The sequence below is a fragment of the Protopterus annectens genome, chromosome 7.part0 (genome assembly GCF_019279795.1).
Source record: "Protopterus annectens isolate FY-2018-M chromosome 7.part0, PAN1.0, whole genome shotgun sequence".
Classification (NCBI taxonomy): Eukaryota; Metazoa; Chordata; order Ceratodontiformes; family Protopteridae; genus Protopterus; species Protopterus annectens.
Window position 1 is genome coordinate 1,754,552,884 of NC_056739.1, and position 21,271 is coordinate 1,754,574,154.

Consider the following 21,271-nt stretch of genomic DNA (forward strand, 5'->3'; position numbering starts at 1 on the left):
AGGTGACCAGGTTAAGTAGATGGGATCTACCCTTGATAAATCCAAACTAGCTTGATTCAAGAGTCTGTGGGTTACTTATGCCTTAATTTATTAATTTCATAATTACCCTTTTCATAGCCTTACACATGAAGCTTGTCAGGTTTATGGGTTTATAACTACCCAGGGTCTGTTGATGCCCCACCTCTGTGCAGGGAATGACTGTTGCTGTCCTCCACTGATCTAGAATGAAGCCTGTTTGGAGGCTGATACAGAATAACCTCTGTAGAGAGTCAGACAAATCATATTTTAAACTGACCAGTAGGCAGCCCAATTTCTTATCTGTCCCCATAAAAGCAATGTTCTTGGCCTTGGATGGCACCTTGAGGACTTGTTCTTGGGGAATTTGAGGAGAAGGTGTAGATGCATGTATGTGATCTGTGATTATTGGGGGGTGATGTTTGAACTTAATTTGTCTGCTTAGAAGATCTGCTATGAACTCAGGGTTAGACAATGTGTTATGCTTTACTGTTAGCTCTGTGCAGTGCTGCACATTCTTTCTGAGATTTCTAATAGTTAAAGAAGGCTTTAGATAGTTAAAGAAGGCTTCACCATTATCCTTCACTTGTGTGGCTATTTCTACCTAATATCTGGCTTTGGTTGATTTGATCAGGGTCTAGAATTCCTTGTTAAGTTTAGAAAGAGCTTTATTGTCATCATGAGAGTTAAATTTATTTTTTACATGCAATGAGTTTTTTTCCTTTATTACAGAACCTCTTTATATTGAGGTTCCACCATATAGGTTTATTTTTACATTTGGTATGGTATTTACTTCTGAGGGGGACAGATGCATCTATGCAGCAATGTACAAGAGCTCAGAACTTGGCAATAAAGTATTCTGCTTAAGCAGGGTGGTAGTCCTGATGGAAGGGGTTTTGAATTTAGTCAGGTTATCATGGCATTTTAGTAGATTTGCCTTGGCGTAATCTACCAAGGTATTGGGATATGCTTCTGGCTTCAGTCTTAAGGTGAATGTGACTGATTTATGTTGTGAAGCTCACCAGGATAAGTAAGGAAAAAGTCATGGTCAGTTGCTTATCAGGGCCAGGATGTGCTACATTATGCACACACTCAGGTCATTAGATCACAAGTACCAGTGTGACTCAGTCATAGTCCATGTAGGTGTAAATAAACAGAGATGTACCTCCCAAGACTACACTCTCAGAATATGTGTCCCAGGCTGGTATGAGCCTAGCACTGAGCAGCATTTTACCTTCTCCAAAGATGATGCCTCAATACGAACAGAATATGACTGGCTTTAATGATTATCTTATGTTCTGGTGTCATGCTAAGTGGGTGCAATATTTGTCAGCATGGAAGGAGATGGTCAACAGACAACACCTCTTTACCGGGGATGGTCTGCACCTCTCCCCTCCAGGCCTTTGAATATTAACTAAAACATTGTCCTCCCCTACAGTGCCTGTTTTAGGCAACGCCAGACTGAAAGCACTTCTGACATAACAAATCAGAACCAAGAAAATCTAAAGTTGTTACTGCTAAATACTAGGAGTCTAAAAAAACTCTACTCTCTACAAGCTCTCTTCATCCTAGAGAATGCTGATGTCTGTGCAGTCACTGAGACATGTTTAAAGCCATGGACAGAACACTGGCAGTACAAGGCTATAATGTCTTCCACACATTCAGACCAAATGCTACACAGACAGGGAATAAAGGTGGTAGTGTCTTAGTTTACATAAAAAACATAAAGATACCTCAAGGCTGGTCAAACAGGATGTGATGCACTTGAACTTCTACATGTTCAAATCGCTATAGCAAAATCCCATAACGTTTCCTTGCACACCATATGCCCACTTGTATAACCAAGGAAACCCATAACATGTATTTAACCTCATTGGAAACACTCACCATCCAACCCAATACCATATTCGTGGGTGACTTTAGTTAATTCACTATTAACTGGGAATCATATACAATAACGTGCAGGTACAGAGATTCCTGGATTTTGTAAATGCAAACTCCCTGGACCAGATTGTCAGTACACCAACCAGGGGTGCAAACATATTGGATCTGTTCTCTCTATTATGGGAGAGTGCTTCACACCTCCTAGTGTAATGTCTTCTCTGGTAAGATCAGAGCACAAAACAGTCTCCTTTGGAGAAAAATAAAACCCAGGACCCCAGCTAACCCTAAAATGTTTTGTAACTACTCTAAGGCTAACGTTCTACTATTAAGCGATAACCTGGCAAAATTTCAAGCCCCCATAAATCTTGAGAACACTACTGCCTATGAGGAACTGCTCAAGAAATCCTATACAATCATGTTAATAGCTGCACAGAGGCAGCTGTACCTACCAGGAAGAAGTACAAAACTATCGCAATAAACTCTTATGAAACCCAGTGGATAGCCAACTGGCTCACAGACAGTACCCAGGAAGTTAGGACTGGGAAGTTCACCTCTACAAAGGGGGCAGTTACAAGCACAGTCCCTCAGGGATCAGTCCTATTGGGACTGCTCCTTTTTGGCATGTACATCTCTGAAATCAAGGCCAATGTCAAGAGCCTCTGGCTAACCAAATTTGCAAATGATTGCAAAATAGGAGCTATCATAGAATCCCCCACTGACACTAATTTTCTCCAGGAAGGGCTGACACAGGCAGATAACTTGTGTCAGGGTCATGGACTAAAACAAAATGCCATGAAATGCATAACAGTATCCTTCAGGAAGTCATCCACCCCTGGTAACTATCATATTGACAAAATACCCCTAAGAGTCAACCCAGTAATCGGGGACTTGGGGACACTCATAGAGAGTAATCTAGCCTTTGGCTGTCCCATGTGTACAGTAGTGAGGAAATCATTCTGTGTTGTGCAACTTATAAACAAAGACATGATATCTAGGTCCAAGGATGTCATTGTTCCACTATATTCAGCATTTATCAGACTTATCATTGAGTACAATGCCCCATTTGGTATGTACCTAACCATGCACATCCAGCAAATGGAATATCCCTAGAGGTTCCTCACTAACAGAATACAGGGCATAAGTAACATTTCCTATGCAGAGTAACTCAAAGCCCTAAAGGCTGCTGAGGAGAGATCTATGCATGATAAAAATGCATTGTCAGGCCCCAACTTGATGGACCTTCTGCATAACTGTAAAACAAACATCACCAGGATTACCCATTCTAAAGACTAAACTTTGCCTGTAATGTAACTAGGACCTGCTGGAAAGACAGGTATGCATCTCAGAGACAAGCCCTTCTCTGGAATAGGCTGCCCATACATGTGATGCAGAGCTCCTCCTTAATTAAATTCAAGTGCAACTTTGACAACTGGATGGGGAACAGGAAATCCATTCCTAGTTTGGCACCTGTGTCTTTAATGGAGAAATGCAGCCTGTAACTGGTTCATCTCTCAGGCCCCTGCTTGTAAATGTTTCATCTCCCAAACCCTCTTACACTTATCAAAGGTACCAGAACTTGTCAGAGATTTGGGATGCATGGTTAGGCTTCAAAGGCCCTAGTGGCCATTAGCCTAGCACACACATAAAAAATATATGATTTGACCAAGGAGGAAGTTAGGGGTGCAAAGGAAAAAGTCCAGGATTTTATTGCTTCTGGTTGGGATGCAGATTAACTGGTCCAGAGAATTTGTATTGGTGAAGTCCAGAAATTTCTGGGCATACATGTTTGAGAATGCATGAGTTTCCCAGTTAATGGAAGGTTGACAAAGTCTCTTATGAGAATAGAGTTTGGCTTAATGAATACAGATTCTATATTGGTTAGGCAGAAGCTATGGGCTGAGGGGGACACAGAGGGGATCCTACAGTTAGCTATGATATAATAAAAGGTTTTGTTAGTACTAAGTGGGATGAGGAAAAGCTGCATTTCATTATCTTGTCTAATGAGTCTGGAGATGAAATGGATTGTTATGAATATGGAAAAATCTCCACTTTTAGTGCCTTTGTCTAATGTGGTGGGCCTGAACATGTACTAATCATGAAAACCCTGCATTATTGGAGTGCTCTCACTGGTGTTTAATCAAGTCTCTGCAATTTTGCATATATCAGTATTTTTCCAGGTTAAGGAGTGCTTGCAAAGGATGGAGTGTTCTGTTAAGGCTCCTAAAATTGAACAGTAATACATTTATTTTATTTAGAGTTTGTTTTATTATGTTGGAAAGTTTAGAAGACTGCTTTTGGCTAAAAAAAGCACTATGGGAGTAGACGAGGATTTAGCCAATATAAAAAAAACTTTTGGGGTGATAGCTGCAGGCTATTCCTTGTAAAGCAGTTAGGCCTGCCTACCATTTCCTCCCAAAGCAGTGATATATATATATATATATATATATTATACTCCCTTAGAATGACACCGGAAGCTAAGCCAGTTGTTAAAATCAATAATCTTTTATTTGTATTGTAGCATCATTCTTGGGGATGGTAGAATGCTGCTCAAGGTTAGGTTTATACCTGCTTCAGACACATATTCTCAGACTACCATCACCTCTCTTTTCTTATAGTCCTGAGAGGTACATCTCAAGTCATTTATACCAATGGGCACTATGACTTTAAACATTTCATTAGTAGTGTAAGAAACAATTCCGAAGGGAGAATTGAGACACAAAAAATGCACCCATGCTGAAGATGGGATTACTAACCAGGATAATGTCCAATAAACTAGACACGGACTGCTATGGGATTAAGAAGGACTGCCCATAACTACTTCAGGACCCACACTTACTAGCCCTTAAGTCTTTCCCTGAACCTGCAATATCCTCCTTGTCCATTTCACACACATCCTCAAAGTTAACTTGGGACCTAGGAAAGGTATATCCTCTACATTACAATGACTTTTAGTTGATGAGTGCATCAGAAGGGTGAATCTATTATCTTTTCCAGCAGCTGGTCTGTTTGGCTAAAAGTCATTATTGTTTATGCCACTCTCTTCTCTACCTTTCTTTTGATGATGAGCATTTTGAGGGACAGTCAAGCAGTTTCTGTCTCTTTTCTTACTGCCACCTTGCATTGATTTGTCAGTGTTAGGTGCCTCTGCATATGATGAGTTGTGCAATGCACTCAGTCCCTGTTTATAAATTCTGCTTCATGTGGGGATGTGAAGGCCATTGTGGAATCACCTTTACTCACAAGCAGGTTAGTAGGAAGTTGCAAGTTGACTTTATAGCCCAGAACTCTTAGCTGCTTTAAGTAGGAAACCATAGCTTTCTGTTTTTGGTAGAGGGATGTGCTGAAGTCAGGGCTTACCCTCATCATGTAGCCAGCCATACATAAATCAGCTTTCATCTCTCTGGCAACTGTGAAAATGGATTTTTTGTCATTGTACTCAAATCAGTGAACAATAAGTTCACTAAGCCAGTTCTAGTTCATTGTCTTGTGCTGTGATTAAAGCAGCTACTCCGTATTCCCATACATGCTCCCTAGGACTGTCGATTTTTTTTTTTTTTTTTGTGGCCATTGATTTTCATCAGTGATAAAGTGATGAACTTCTAAGGTTGTAAATTAATCCAGCTGTATCTCAGTGACTTGGAGGATGTAACCTATTGGCCTTTTAAGATGATTGCCAAAACCATGTGTTGTATTTTCTACTTCTCATATACAAATCCAGATTAGTTTTGAAGGAAGTTACCCGAAATGCTGATAGCTCTCCAAGCATGCATCAAGCATTCTCTTATAAACCAGGCAGAGGTCATCTCTTGGCAGCCTATAAGAAACAGAATATTGGGGTATTTCTTGAAGATTTTCTGAATAGTTCAAGAATTCAAACTGTATGATTTTTTTTTTCAACACAGTAAGGAATAATGCCTTTTCACATTCAGTAGGCTTGCTTAAAGGCTGCAAAATGCCACATCATATTCAATAACTGGCTGAATGGATGGGGTATAAAGTGACACAATTATCTGACAGGCACGACTAGACACACATTTAGAATTAGATGGGCTGCAGAATATGCTGTTCTGACTTTGGTAGATACACTGTGTCAAAGTTTAAATTATCTATCACTACTCTAGATATTTAATGAAAGTGTCATTTTTTAATGATTTAACAATTTATTTTGTAATCATAATTTAAGTCTTTTTGCCATTGTTGATGTTACATTTACTGATATTAAAGTTATTACTACTGCATGAGTTATATATATGTTATTGTAGACTTTCTTAAATAACTCAGCATCATCTATTAAGTAATAATGTCACTCAGCATGTTATTAACATAGTTGGTTTCCCATAATCCTTTTCTCATTTTTATGATTAGGAAGAAGAATCCAAAAAGAGCTGGCTCTAGTACAGAGCCCCATTGGTAACCATCAACAGAAGCACAAATAACTCCAGTGCATTGACTTACTTCATCCTGCTGCTTAACTAGCTTTACAGACACGGATTATAGATGAATTGGAACTTAATAGCTTTAGTTTGTTAAAGGTAAGCAAAGAATGCTATATTTCGCAAGACACATTTTATATCTATTTCACAGCACCCAGTAGAAACAGACTGAAGCATTCTGTCCTAGAGGAATGCAAACACTTAAACTACATTGCAAAATCTATTGGTTTGATAGGTTCCTTCACATTCTAGACACACCCACTGCTTTTTTATGTTTCAGATTAGCACTTGTATTCATCTCAGCTTGTTTGTTCCCTTTCTCTGTTTACACTTGCTTATTGTTGATATATCACCTGACAAAGTGGACATTTTTCTGATATTTATTTTACTAATACACTTGCATTAAATATAATCTAGCAATTTTCAACCTTGCCAGGTCTTGTCACAATGTTTCCATGACCCTTTTACCTTAGATACCAATTCTTTTTTTAAACAAAAGCAGTCTTTATTACTTTAAGACACAAAGAAAAGCATATAACCTAATCACAATAAAGCAAAAACAGACTCAGAATTTTGTGTTCAAATTATTAACTAGACGAAGAAGCAAAGTCTTTTATACTGCGACAATAATACAGACCAGTTCTAAACTTCAAATTTAGACCTGAAAAATCTCGTGTTCAGAAAAAAATATATATAAAAACTTTTGTAAGCCTTATTATTTAACTGTATCCACTAATTAATTTAATAAATGCATGAAAACCAGAAAATACATCTAATTAACAATTAACTACCCTAGGGCAAATACTAACCCCCAATTTATTTATTTATTTTAATATATCTTTGTTGACTGGGTTAGTCCCACCAGGCCTATGACATCTCTTCAGGAAAGAACTATGCAGGTATTCGTACTAACTAGGGGAAATTTGGCTAGGGCACCAGGAAACTTCCTCATACTCTTTTTTGAAAAGTGGTATGGGATCTTTTGCGTACACCTGAGGTACCACCAACTGAAGCAGATGGATCTTCCTTTAATATCTCTTCCAAAGGATAGCACACTCAGGAGTGCTAACCCCCAATTTATTTATTTATTTTAATATATCTTTGTTGACTGGGTTAGTCCCACCAGGCCTATGACATCTCTTCAGGAAAGAACTGTGCAGGTATTCGTACTAACTAGGGGAAATTTGGCTAGGGCACCAGGAAACTTCCTCATACTCTTTTTGAAAAGTGGTATGGGATCTTTTGCGTACACCTGAGGTACCACCAACTGAAGCAGATGGAGCTTCCTTTAATATCTCTTCCAAAGGATGGCACACTCAGGAGTGCTAACCCCCAATTTATTTATTTATTTTAATATATCTTTGTTGACTGGGTTAGTCCCACCAGGACTATGACATCTCTTCAGGAAAGAACTGTGCAGGTATTCGTACTAACTAGGAGAAATTTGGCTAGGGCACCAGGAAACTTCCTCATACTCTTTTTGAAAAGTGGTATGGGATCTTTTGCGTACACCTGAGGTACCACCAACTGAAGCAGATGGATCTTCCTTTAATATCTCTTCCAAAGGATAGCACACTCAGGAGTGCTAACCCCCAATTTATTTATTTATTTTAATATATCTTTGTTGACTGGGTTAGTCCCACCAGGCCTATGACATCTCTTCAGGAAAGAACTGTGCAGGTATTCGTACTAACTAGGGGAAATTTGGCTAGGGCACCAGGAAACTTCCTCATACTCTTTTTGAAAAGTGGTATGGGATCTTTTGCGTACACCTGAGGTACCACCAACTGAAGCAGATGGATCTTCCTTTAATATCTATTCCAAAGGATGGCACACTCAGGAGTGCTGCACCCCCCCACACACACACACTTAAACTGTACTCTACTGTCAGTATTGGAAAGTTCATCCAACTACATGGTGTGGGAATACAACCCACAGCCTTCAGCACCAAAGATAAGTGTCCTACCCGTTGAGCTACAGAGACTGCAATTATTATTTAAACCTGTTGACCCCTATGTCCAAATGTCCAATATTCACTTCATAACTACACAGCCATGGGGAAAGTCTTGTAAGTCCAGTCTAGCAACTTTCCACATCTGCCTCATAATGAAAAAGTCAGAACTGTTAATATGAATTTCTGCGGATTTTATATGTGTGTGTGTGTGTGTGTGTGTGTGTGTGTGTGTGTGTGTGTGTGTACACACACACACACACACACACACACACACACACACACACACACACACACACACAGAAACATCTTGTTCAAGCCAGTAGCACCTATTTTGTATACTGCCATTGCTTCTTATGGCATCCGTCTTTAGCAAAGTGACCTACCAGCTTCTAACAGGCAGTATTGGTGAGGACAAGAAATTATTAACAATATGACACTAAGACTGTTAATTTAGGATGTCCTGCAGTAGAAAAATGACTTATTATTCATAATTTCAAAGATAACAACATACATGCAATCAAAGGGTATGGTGTGAAATTCTATAAGAGATGGGAAACTTCATTGTCAATACTGGAGATATTGCTAGTTCTTTATTAGTGGGTATGAAAATAATAATTCTATATGTAAATACTTCAAAAAACAAGTAGTGTACAAATTACTACATGGCGTTGTGAAACCTTAGACGTTAAAGAAAACTGATATTGATATGCACACTATAAGTTGCACATCTCGATATCCATTTAGAGTAATTTATATTAACAATACAATTATGTATATATTTCATATTTCTGCAAATATCTTAAACATACGCTAAAAGATGAATTTAATACTGTCATGTGGTGAAAGTTTATGTTTGGTTAGCAAAAGTATTCTAACAATATATGTTTATGTTGTACAGTTTCCAAAATAATAACAATTTGTAAAATGTTAGGAAAAAACATATTATATTATTTATGAAAAGACTCTGAATGTACTGTTATCAGTGTAAAGAAAACTTCTCACTGATAGCATTGCTGTTTGTTCAGTTTTAATAATCACAAAATAATCACAAAATATGTATGTATTTATCTTATGCTTTTTAAGTTTATTTTTCAGAAACATAATGAGATATACCACACAGCCCTTGCTCAGGATGTGAGGGTTCTATGATCTATATGTGTATGTACATATATATCTATATATAAATATAGATATATAGACACACACACACACACACACACACACACACACACACACACACACACACACACACACACATATAAATATTTATTATGAATGACATAAATAAGGATTCCCCCACCATTCTTGCAATTATCCAATATCTTTTGCTTAAGGGACCAATGTAATATTTTACTATGGAATTTCTAAAAGAGAGTTTCCAAGAATTGAAAAGTGACTTTTCTGTACTAAATCTGAAGGCTATAAAAAGTCAAACAAACCTCTATTACCCCCCCAAAAAAAAAACAAAACAAAAATATATGCACAGAAATACTAAAAGCAAGCACTGTCATGCCTAGCAACCAAAGTCTCACCCATTTGTGTGTCAGCAAGTGAGTTATTTATCTGAGCACGATATTGCGTAAATTACATCCTTCCCTTTACCTTTAGCCACCAGTCAGGTTCAAATCATGTGAAGATAACCCATATTCTTAGCATGTCATTAAAAACAGCTGTCACTGGGGGACTGCCCTCTCTGACATAGTCTATGACGTTACCGTTGCCAATGATGCACAAGCTTTAACACAATAAATTATATAAATAGCAGACAGACTACTATGATTATGAAACTGTAACATGCTATAGCATGCAACATTCTGAATATCTGTTAGCAAATCATTGCCCCATCCCTCTTGGATTTCATTAGCAGATTCCATAGAGCTATTAAAATTGTGTTTATATAACATGTTAATTTTTAGTAAACCCGTGCATTCCATCATCTTACCTCCCAACTTATGTAATATTTGAAAATGTTGGTCAGCCTGAAACTTGATAGTATTATTTTTACCAGACAAAATTGATATTAATTGATATTAACTGCAGATATTGTGACTACTGCAACTAAACAAAGTTATTTTCTTACTGCATTAAACTATTAAAACTGTTGGCATGTCCCTCCCATAAGTCAGTGCCAAAAAACAACATTTTCTATCCATTGGATGAATAGATTTTTAACTGTCTATCTTGAAATTGCCAGAGTCTGACATTCCACTTCACAGGGGACTCCATTGCCTGGCATCGAGTAAGCCAATGCTTCATAGCATGGTTGTGAGGAAGAGCTTCTTTCTAGTGTGGGAGCCTGACAATTTGAAATAAATGATTGAAATATATTAGTGTATCTAATGAGGTAACCTTAGATTTCAGTTCTGCTATATATACCTCTATGTTATAGTTATTTACACTGCTTTCATTCTACACCCCTTATAAGTTCACTTGTACAGATCTTGAATATATTTCATCTCAGCAGAGCCTACAGTAACTACCTTTATTTTATAATGGATAACATTTAATATTACACTTTGGGCTCTTTATTCTTGCAAGTAATTTTACCAAGTGACCTTATATATTTTGATACATGTTATTATTGTTTGTGAAGAACTATAGTGAACAGCATACTAAATATTATGTTAAGTTATATTCATATTCTCTGAGCCGCGGTGGTGCAGCGGTAGCGTTGTCGCCTCACAACAAGAGGTTCTTCCATTCGATTCTTGGCTGGAGCGCCTTCTGTTTGGAGTCTGCATGTCCACCCCATGGTCAAGTGGCATTCGAAAGAAATGCGTGAATGGGCGTGCCTTCGTTGAAGGTTGGGCATCGAGCTGGCACCTCAGCACCGTGAAAATCTACTGCCAATCATTAGCGGACCGGAGTTCCGCTGTGGTGACCCCTAACCGGGAAAAAGCCAAAAGAAAAATAACAACATATTCTCTGAAAGAAATAGATGAAAGATGTGATTTTGCATAAGGGTTAAGGTGTTTACCTTATAAACACAAGGTGCAGGGTTTGATTCTCAAATGAGATAACTGGCTGGGCTTAAAATGGCCCTCAAGGGCAGTTAGCCTAGTATGAACCAACCTACCTACCTACCTATTATTTATTGTAAAGGTACTCATCATTTTTGTTTTCTTTAATAATTTCCTGCCTTGTTCACTGGTGCAAAGACAACATTCCCATATGGTGATATCATCGGTTTGAGAAGAGGAAGGATTAAGTGTGCCAGGGACAAATTCTTTCTTGGGGAAGACAAAGGATTAAATTTTACTGATTAACAAATCCGGAGAGCATAGATTAGGAATGGTAGGTTTCTTGTATAAGACGGGAAAATATTGTAGATGCCTGAGTGCTTACTTCTTAACTGACCAGAATTTTCAAAAGATCCCTGATTTAGCCTCATAGTTTTGCCTTATCCTTATAAAAGTTTTAATTTTCAGTAATGCAGGACATTAGGGTTTCATGCTTCTTATTGTTCAGAAAATACACAATGATAATGTGAAACGTGTTGTTCTATTAGAATAATATTTAAAAGTGTCCCTGGATTTTTTTTTCTTTGCCCCACCACTCATTGTTTTTTTTCAAGGAAACTGAGAGATCAGGTGTTAGACAGCACTGATCAATACAGCATGAGTGCATCTAATTCTATATATAATCACAACCATTCATCTTATAAGAAAATTGGAGAAACGGGAAGGCCTCCTTTATGAGTTACAAAGATAACTAGAGGTGCTGGGTGGGCCAGTATGATTCTAGCTCTGGCATCTTTTGCAAAATATTATGCTGTCCCCTCCAAAAGAGAGACAGTAAATCACTGTCAGACTGGAATGGTGAGGGAAATGTAAGTAACTAAGACTGGTTAATGACTCAGTCTGTGTGAGGTTAGAACAGGACAAGAAAGCCAGCTGTTGACAAAGCAATGGAGAATCCATAAATTTCCCACTACTGCAAAATATATCAACAGAAATACTGGAGTCACTGAGAGGCATTCAGTTTTTTTTTTTACATAACAGTAGTGCATATTCCTTTTAAAATAGTAAATATATAATTGATATTAAAGTTCACCTGCTGAGGAATTTTAGCTGTGATACTTTCTGTTTACAGTTTTTATTTAGGATGCAGAAACATTTGCAGTATTCTCACTGGAGTCTCAGAATTTGTTTTTAAAGCAGACAAACAAAGCAGAAACCTAGTTCACTAATATAATACAGACTTTAAAATACGTACTACAAAATAATAAAATAGTAGGTAGTCCACAGTTAAGTTAAAAATGTAATATCCTTTATTAAATCACACAAACAAATGATCCTAGTTTAGTATATTGAAAAACATTAAAGACATTCATTAATTTATATATAATCAGATTATTTGGAGTAAGGGAGGGGTTACAGAGGATGGTTCTGTAGAGCAATAAAAGTATTAAACTCATTCCTTTAACCAAGTCCCCATTCCCCCCTTCACACCATAGTGTAAACCGAGACTGTGCTACCTTAGAACTGAAACTCAAAAGCTTAAAATATTTTCTCAGACTACAGTTTGCATACTGGTTTTCTGAGACTATAGATTGCATAGTTGGTTTTCTGAGACTTTGAGGGATACCACGGATTTTTCTTTTTGCAAATTTTTAAAGCAGCATGCACTCATGCTGTATTGAGCAGTAAAGTCTAACACAGACTTTGACCATGGCTTATGATCGTTTTTGTCTCCTGAAAAATAGAAGTAAATAAAAACAACCCAAAATGTTGTGATTGTTTGTGGAAAAAGAAATAAACCAGTCTGTATCTGCTATGTTGTAATGAAATAACTCGTAAGAAAGAAATAACATGTGGCAGTATGGGTGGTAATGGTGCATGCATGAATACCTAAGGAAATGATAAGGCCTGAAGCCAAAAGCAGATGGCTTATCTCCTAGAAGATCTGGCATTCACCAGTAATAACCATCTATGGTTTTAGTGAAAACAAAAACCTCTAAGGAAACAGTCCTGCAGCGATAAATTCAGTGAATCCAATGAAAGCAAATAGTCGCTTAGTAAATATAATATTGTAAGCACTTTTATTTCACACAAGAACTTTCGGTAGGCTTAATATCCTACCTTCTTCAGACAAAACAATGCATTCAAGGGAAAACTAACTTAAATACTTTTTACCCTTGTTAATGACCTCATAATTGAGGACCCACCTACAATTAAAAACACTACTATTGAGTACATAAAACCTTTCAATAAGTCCTAAAAGAACCTGTTATGCATACTGTTTTTAAAAATCAATACAAACCACATGTATAGACCATAGATACTATTGTTCTATATCATATTAAAAAATATATTCATATTAAAAATAATAATAATAAACAGACAAATACATAACCCCACATAAAGCAAGGTATAATTCAATCAGTAAAAAGCAATAAAAAGCAGAGACAGCTGCCATAAATGTGGGAAATCATCAACCCAAACCAGCCAAGACCTCTAAAGCTGATAAGAGTCTACTGTGCTTACCAAATATATTATCTTGCACTGACAAAATGTTACCTCCATATTTCTGAAAAGCATGATAGGATTTACAAACAAAGTCACTAAAACTAATTTAGTGAACTGATCCTACCCTATATTACTAATAGTATTGGGTCCCTTGCTTATAAACCAAATGATGAATAAATCTAAAGTCCTGTATATATATACAAAAACAATGTGTATATGCGTATATACAATACATGCCCACACATCATTTTAATGATGTAAGGATCTAAAGTCCTGTATGTATATACCAAAACAATGTATATATGCATATATGCAATACGTACCCACACATTGTCTTGTATTTTAAAATTATTGGCCTTGCGTAGATAATCCGTAGACAATTCACATTTTGTTTTGTCCTGTGTTTTCTGTGTTGGGGGGGGGGGTATGTGTGGGCAGGATAATATATTTGGTAAGCACAGTAGACTCTTATCAGCTTTAGAGGTCTTGGCTGGTTTGGGTTGATGATTTCCCACATTTATGGCAGCTGTCTCTGCTTTTTATTGCTTTTTACTGATTGAATTATACCTTGCTTTATGTGGGGTTATGTATTTGTCTGTTTATTATTATTATTTTTAATATGAATATATTTTTTAATATGATATAGAACAATAGTATCTATGGTCTATACATGTGGTTTGTATTGATTTTTAAAAACAGTATGCATAACAGGTTCTTTTAGGACTTATTGAAAGGTTTTATGTACTCAATAGTAGTGTTTTTAATTGTAGGTGGGTCCTCAATTATGAGGTCATTAACAAGGGTAAAAAGTATTTAAGTTAGTTTTCCCTTGAATGCATTGTTTTGTCTGAAGAAGGTAGGATATTAAGCCTACCGAAAGTTCTTGTGTGAAATAAAAGTGCTTACAATATTATATTTACTAAGCGACTATTTGCTTTCATTGGATTCACTGAATTTATCGCTGCAGGACTGTTTCCTTAGAGGTTTTTGTTTTCATTGGTTTGTTTGGCGGTTTGAGTTTGATCTATGGTTTTAGTCTCTGACTATCTCTTTGGTCAGATCCGACCATAAGCTAATCACCCTAGATATCCACATCCCACCCCCACCCCCCATTAAGGAAACCATGGTAAAAACATTCTCCAAAGCCAACTTCATGCTTCTTAAGACAGAAGTGGTGAACTTCATGACACCCATGCAAATGGACAATACAGTTATGACTGCTGAATCCTACACAAATGCACTCTATAAGCACTTACATGAGTGCATGGATCGTGCTATCCCAAACAGAACCAAGACACTATCCTCCAAAAAAAGGAAGCCAGTCTGGTGGTCCCCTGGCATAAACAAACTCTACAACAGAAGGAAGAAATTGTTGAAAAATAGAGTAAAATCCCATGAGTGGAGGAGCTCTGTGGTCAGCCTCAACAAGAAGCTGAGATCCCTTATAAGATCCTCCAAAGCTAGCTATGAAAACAAGATTGCCACTGATTCTAAGGACAACCACAAAGCATTCTATAGCTATGACAAGAATCTCAGTGGCAACAGCCAGATCTGCTCTGAGTTACAGCACAATGGCACAAAAATTACAGAACCAACTGATATTGCCAACATCCTGGCAGATAGGTTCAGTGCTAACTTTACCCCCCTCTCAACCCTTAAATGGCCCATATCTGTACAGGAAGAATGCAGAGTCCCTGTAATCACATCTTCACAGGTAAAAGCAGCACTCTCTAAAGCCAAAAACACAGCATCCATGGGACCGAACAACATCCCAGGCTGCGTTTTACACGAACTTCAGAACAAACTGGCCCCCCACCTAAGCACCATGTTCACTCATAGTCTCACGTCAGGCTTTGTGCCCACTGAATGGCGCACAGCAACAGTTATCCCACTCCACAAAGGGGGAGCCACCACTGATCCTGGCAACTATCGCCCTATTAGTCTGACGAGCCTGGTCTGCAAGGCCAAAGCAATCATGGAATTCATAAACAAAGACATTGGTAACCTCCAAACTCTGGACCCCACCCAGTTCGGGTTTGTGAAAGGCAGATCTTGTCTCCTGAACCTTGTCAACTTCTTTGAGGCAGTCACCAAAGCCGTAGACGAGGGTAAAGTGGTTCACACAGCCTATCTTGACCTCGCTAAGGTTTTTGACACCATCCCCCATTCTGGAATTATAGATAAACTCAATAACTCGGTATAAATCCCTAGGTCACAAGATGGGTTGCCAACTTGCTCACTGACAGAACCCACACTGTAAAAGTTGCAGACTCCAAATCTGACTTCAAACCGGTGACAAGTGGAGTACCACAGGGTTCAGTGCTAGGACCTCTCCTGTTTGGTATCTACTTCTCTGAAGTACAGGCTAACACAGAAGGCCTCTGGCTAATGAAGTTCGCAGATGACTGCAAACAAGGAGCTATAGTCGAGTCCCCAGATGATGTGGACATCCTACAGAAGGGCCTCACTGAGACAGATGCCTGGTGTCAGAGCCATGAGCTCAAGCTCAATGCCAAAAAGTACATTGTTATCCCCTTTGGTAAAAACTCTATACCCATGAACTACCACATAGGAGTCAGTCTTCTTAACACCGAATGTGTGATAAGAGACCTTGGGACCCAGGCGGACAGTAGTCTCTCCTTTGATAATCACATTGCCACAGTAGTTATGAAATCCTTCTACATGGCACACCTCATCACAAAAGGGTTCTCATCCAGGAAAAAAGAGGCCATTGTTCCCCTCTAGTCACCACTCAGACCCATTATAGAGTACAACACCCCTTTTGGAATGTACCTCACAAGACATCTGCAGCAGCTGGAAAGGCCACAGATGTACCTCACAAAAAGAATTACTGGCCTCAAACAGATGCCCTACACTGAGCGTCTCAAAAACCTCCAGCTTTACTCTGTAGCATATTGCCTACTCCGAGGTGATCTCTGCTAACATATAAAGCTATGTCAGACCCAGAGCTGTTGGACATGCTACACCTAATGAAATCCCAAACCCTCCAAGCTCCACACTCTAGGGACCTAAACCTTGTCACCACAATAAACAGGACTTGCTGGAGGGATAAATTCCTGTCCTAGAGACTTCCCATACTCTGGAACAAGCTACCCATCTTTGTAAAGCAAAGTTCCTCATTAACACTCTTCAAGAAAAATCTTGATGAGTGGATGGGAAATAGGAAATACACCCCGGGGATCACTTCTGTGGCTCTGCTCGACAGGGGCACAGGAAATTAACTTTCTTGGGTTGGCATAAGCCAGGGAATTTTGTTGGCTAGGCTTACTTAGGCCCTTGGGCCAATAGCCTAGTACCTACCTATGAACCTATGAACTATTCCTAAACAATGGGAGCCGGCACAGAAAATATTTTGTTTTTAAACCGTTAATGAAAAAGATTACTTTTGTGTTTTTTTTTTTTTATTATTAAATATTTCCTCCACATTCAGGGGAATCCCTTATAGGATCATACTAAGTTACTAGGCTATTGGCCCTGAGGCCCTTATAAGTCTAGCCAAGAGTTTAGCCCATGTATTGACAAATCAGCACCCAATGCCCCTATCCAGCAGTGACATGGGTGGAATCCCAGGGATGTATTTTCTATTTCAGATCCAGTTATCCAGGTTAAACTTAAAAAGAGGTAAAGAGGTACTCTGCTTGACGTGGAGAGGGAGTCTATTCCATAGATGGGGGAGTCTCTGGGACACAAATCTGCCCGCCAATAAGTCCTATTGATGTCACAGACCAGGTTGAGGCCGTGTGTGCAGGTTACTCAAGTGGAGCTTGACTTGCAGATATGCAGCAGTCCCATCAAGGTGGGGTCCGAGATCGCCTTGTATGCCAAACAGAGGTCAGCTCTGAGGAGTTTGTATGAAACAGAGTAGAGGGATGGGGCTTTTAGCCTATCTGTATATGGTAGATTTTTGAGGCCCTGGATTCTGCTGGTGAGGAACCTCTGTGGTCTCTCCAGCTGCTGCATGTGCTTTCTGAGGTACATGTCAAATGGGGTGTTGTACTCAATATAGGCCTTGTAAGGGAAGAATATGGGGATGTTATGATCTCCTTGTCCTTGGATGAGATACCCTTACTTATGAGATGAGCCATGTAGAAAGATGTCCGTACAATAGAAGCAACATGGTGGTCAAAAGTCAGGTTGCTATCCATCTGGGTGCTCAAATCCCTCATGACTAATGGCATGCTTAGGACATTGCTATTAATGTGATAATTTGTGGGGATGTCACTCTCCTCAAAGGGGATGATGATGCATTTTTTTGTATTCAGCTTGAGGCCATGTTTCTGGTACCAGTCATTTGTTTGGGTGAGACCCCCTTGGAGGATGTCCATGTCACTAGGGGAATTTATGACAGATCCCAGCTTGCAATCATCTGCAAACTTAGTCAACTATAACCCACTGGTTTTGGCCTGCACCTCAAAAAAGTATATTCAAAATAACAGAGGCCCCAAGACCGAACCTTGGGGTACGCCACTCGATATGGGTCTACTGCTTGAAGTGGCTTCCCCTATTTTGACTAGGTTGGTTCTATCAGTGAGCCAGTTAGCTATCCATCTGGTAACATACAGACTGATGCTTAGTTGAGAGAGTTTCTCTATTATGCCCAAGTGGGGAATTTTGTCAAAGGCTTTGGCCATGTCAAGGTGCACTGCCTTCCCCTCATCCATGGCTTTGGTGACTGTCTCAAAAAAGTCAACCAAATTTAACAGACATGACCTCCCATTGATGAAGCCAAACTGTGTGAGATTGAGTTTTGGAGGTTCCCAAAGTCCTTGTTAATGAGGTTCATGATAATCCATTATATGGCCTTGCAGATCAGGTTAGTTAGGCTGATGGGTCTGTAATTTCACTGATTGGTGGATGCTCCACCTTTATGTAAAGGGATGACAGTGGCTGTCCTCCACTCAGCTGGGACAAAGCCAGTTCTCAGGCTTTGGTTGAGTAGGGCACCTAATGGTGCTGCAAGTTTCTGTCTGAGTTCATGTAGGATGCAGCCTGGGGTGTTATCAGGTCCTATGCAGGCTGTATTTTATGCCTTTGAGAGAGCAGTGATGACCTGATTCTTAAATATAAGGGGAAGGGGGCAGGTACTTGATTTACTGATGGAGGGAACAAAGGGGTGAAATCTTCGCTGAATCTGTCAGCCAGCAAGTTTGCTATATCTACGGCATTTGTATATGTGGTGTCCTTGACCACCAGTTCTGAACAGATCTGGGTGCTACCTTTTATATTACGGACATATGTGAAGAAGGCCTTATGACTGTCTCTAGTAGATGTGGCCAATTTGGACTCGAAGTTTGCTTTGGAGGATTTCACTAATGCTCTTATTTGCTTGTTTAGGTTAAGGAGAGATTGTTTCCAATTGTTCACCTGTTCCTTTTTGGTCCTGGACAGCAATTTTTTTCTTTTGTTATAGAGTTTATTTCTTGCAGATGTCCACCAGACAGGTTTATCTTCCTTGCGGAGGATGATTTAGTTCTGTCAGGTATTCCTGATTCCATACATCTATATAAATTTTTGTATAGTAATTTGGTATAGTTTTGGATACTGGTGCCAGTTCCTAGACAGGGGGAGGAGGCTGTGAAGCTGTTTATACCATACCTCAGGAGGCTGTAATTAGCTTTGGAGAAGTTTTTTTGTTTGACCCTATCTAGAGGGGGGTCGGGGGAGATGATGACTTAGAACGTGACCACTTTATGGTTGGATCTTACAAGGGAGGATGGTACTGTAGGGATGCTGCAGTGGTTACTCATGTTGGTTAATACCAAGTCCAAGATATTATCACTTTTTGTGGGGGTATCGACTAGCTGTTCCAAAGCATTTGCATTGACAAAATCGAGGAATCTCTGGGCATTTGTGTTCTGGCATGGGTAGTTTTCCAGTCTATGTTTGAGTAGTTAAAGTCACCCAGGATCAGGGTAAATGGTTGAATCTTGATAGATTCAAAGAGGTCTAGATAGGCAGTTTGGGCATCTTGAGTCAGATTTGGGGGCCGGTAGCTAGCTATGATTTGTATAGGGGTCTTGTCAATGGTTAACTGCACCTGGAGTGTCTCATATACTGTTTGACCAGCCTGGAGGTGTGTATGTTTTTAATATATATTGAAACTCCACCTCCTTTGGCTTGACTACCCACAGTTTGGGGTCTGAATGTATGATAGGATGAGTAACTAGGTACAGCTGGGGTGCTCTCAACAGCTTTGAACCCGGCTTCTATGACTGTGCAGATGTCAGCATTTTCCAGGGTTAAGAATGCTTGCAATGAGTGCAGGCTCATGTCTGAAAGAAAATAGTTTCTTGAATGCAGTTCAGAGCTCTCAACTCTCCCTATTTGGGAGGAACATTCCTCTTTTCAGGCTTGATTTACTCCTGCACATGATGTTCCTATTTTTGGGTGTATGTCCCTGTTTTCAGAGGTGATTTAGCCCTTCACACAATTTTCTGAATCCTCTCTCATCATATGTTTTTGAAGCTGCCTAGTACCAAAAAAAAAAAAACCACACTACATGACCAACACTAGTGGCACTAGTAATGTAAAGAAACAGGACAAGTGTCTTACATCTCCCTTTTTCAGAAGCAAAAATAGATGACCCTGTATGGGAGGATTTTGCAAAACAGTTCTAAAGTATACAGACTTTACATTGTCTCTTTGATAGTGTGCTTATATTTTGCCATCATTTTTGTCACTCTGTTTTTTGAACATATGTTTCTTAGTAGCACACCACATTCCTGCTGGATGCAGGAAGAATTAAGTGCTACTTTGCATTCAAATTTTATGGTAATTAGATGTCCAGAATTTTAACTGGATTTACCTACTTCTCTAGAGTCTTTGTACCTAGATGGGTTTAAGGTGGAGGTGGGATTACATCAAGGATCACCTCTGAGCCCTTTCTTATTTGCAGTGGTGATGGACAGGTTGACAGACAAGATCAGACAGGAATCCCCATGGACTATGATGTTTGCAGATGACATTGTGATCTGTAGTGAGAGTAGGGAACAGATGGAGGAGACCCTGGAGAGATGGCAATATGCTCTAGAGAAGAGGAATGAAGGTCAGCAGGACTAAGACAGAATATATGTGTGTGAATGAGAGGGAGGATAGAGGAATGGTGAGGATGCAAGGACTAGAGGTGGCGAAGGTGGATGAGTTTAAATACTTGGGATCAATAGTTCAGAGTAACAGTGAGTGTGGAAGAGAGGTGAAGAACAGAGTACAGGCAGGATGGAGTGGGTGGAGAAGAGTGTCAGGAATGATTTGTGACAGACGAGTGCCAGTAAGAGTGAAAGGGAAGGTCTACAAGAGGGTAGTGAGACCAGCTATGTTATATGGGTTGGAGACAGTGGCATTGACAAAAATGCAGGAGTTAGAGCTGGATGTGGCAGTTAAATATGTTAAGATTTGCACTGGATGTGATGAGGGTGGACAGGATTAGGAATAAGTATATTAGAGGGTCAGCCCAGGTTGGAAGGTTTGGAGACAAAGCCAGAGAGGCGAGATTATGT

General features: G+C 39.2%; 1 protein-coding gene across 2 annotated transcripts in view; it reads left to right on the forward strand.

Moving 5' to 3' along the window:
- The window catches only part of LOC122807225 (alanyl aminopeptidase, membrane), a 1,192,582-nt gene that overhangs the window by 146,634 nt on the left and 1,024,677 nt on the right, over positions 1–21,271 (forward strand). For both annotated transcript variants that reach the window (XM_044078301.1, XM_044078300.1), the window contains exon 2: positions 6,265–6,431. The gene's annotated coding sequence lies outside the window, so the exon portion shown is untranslated. The remainder of the gene's footprint in view (positions 1–6,264; positions 6,432–21,271) is intronic.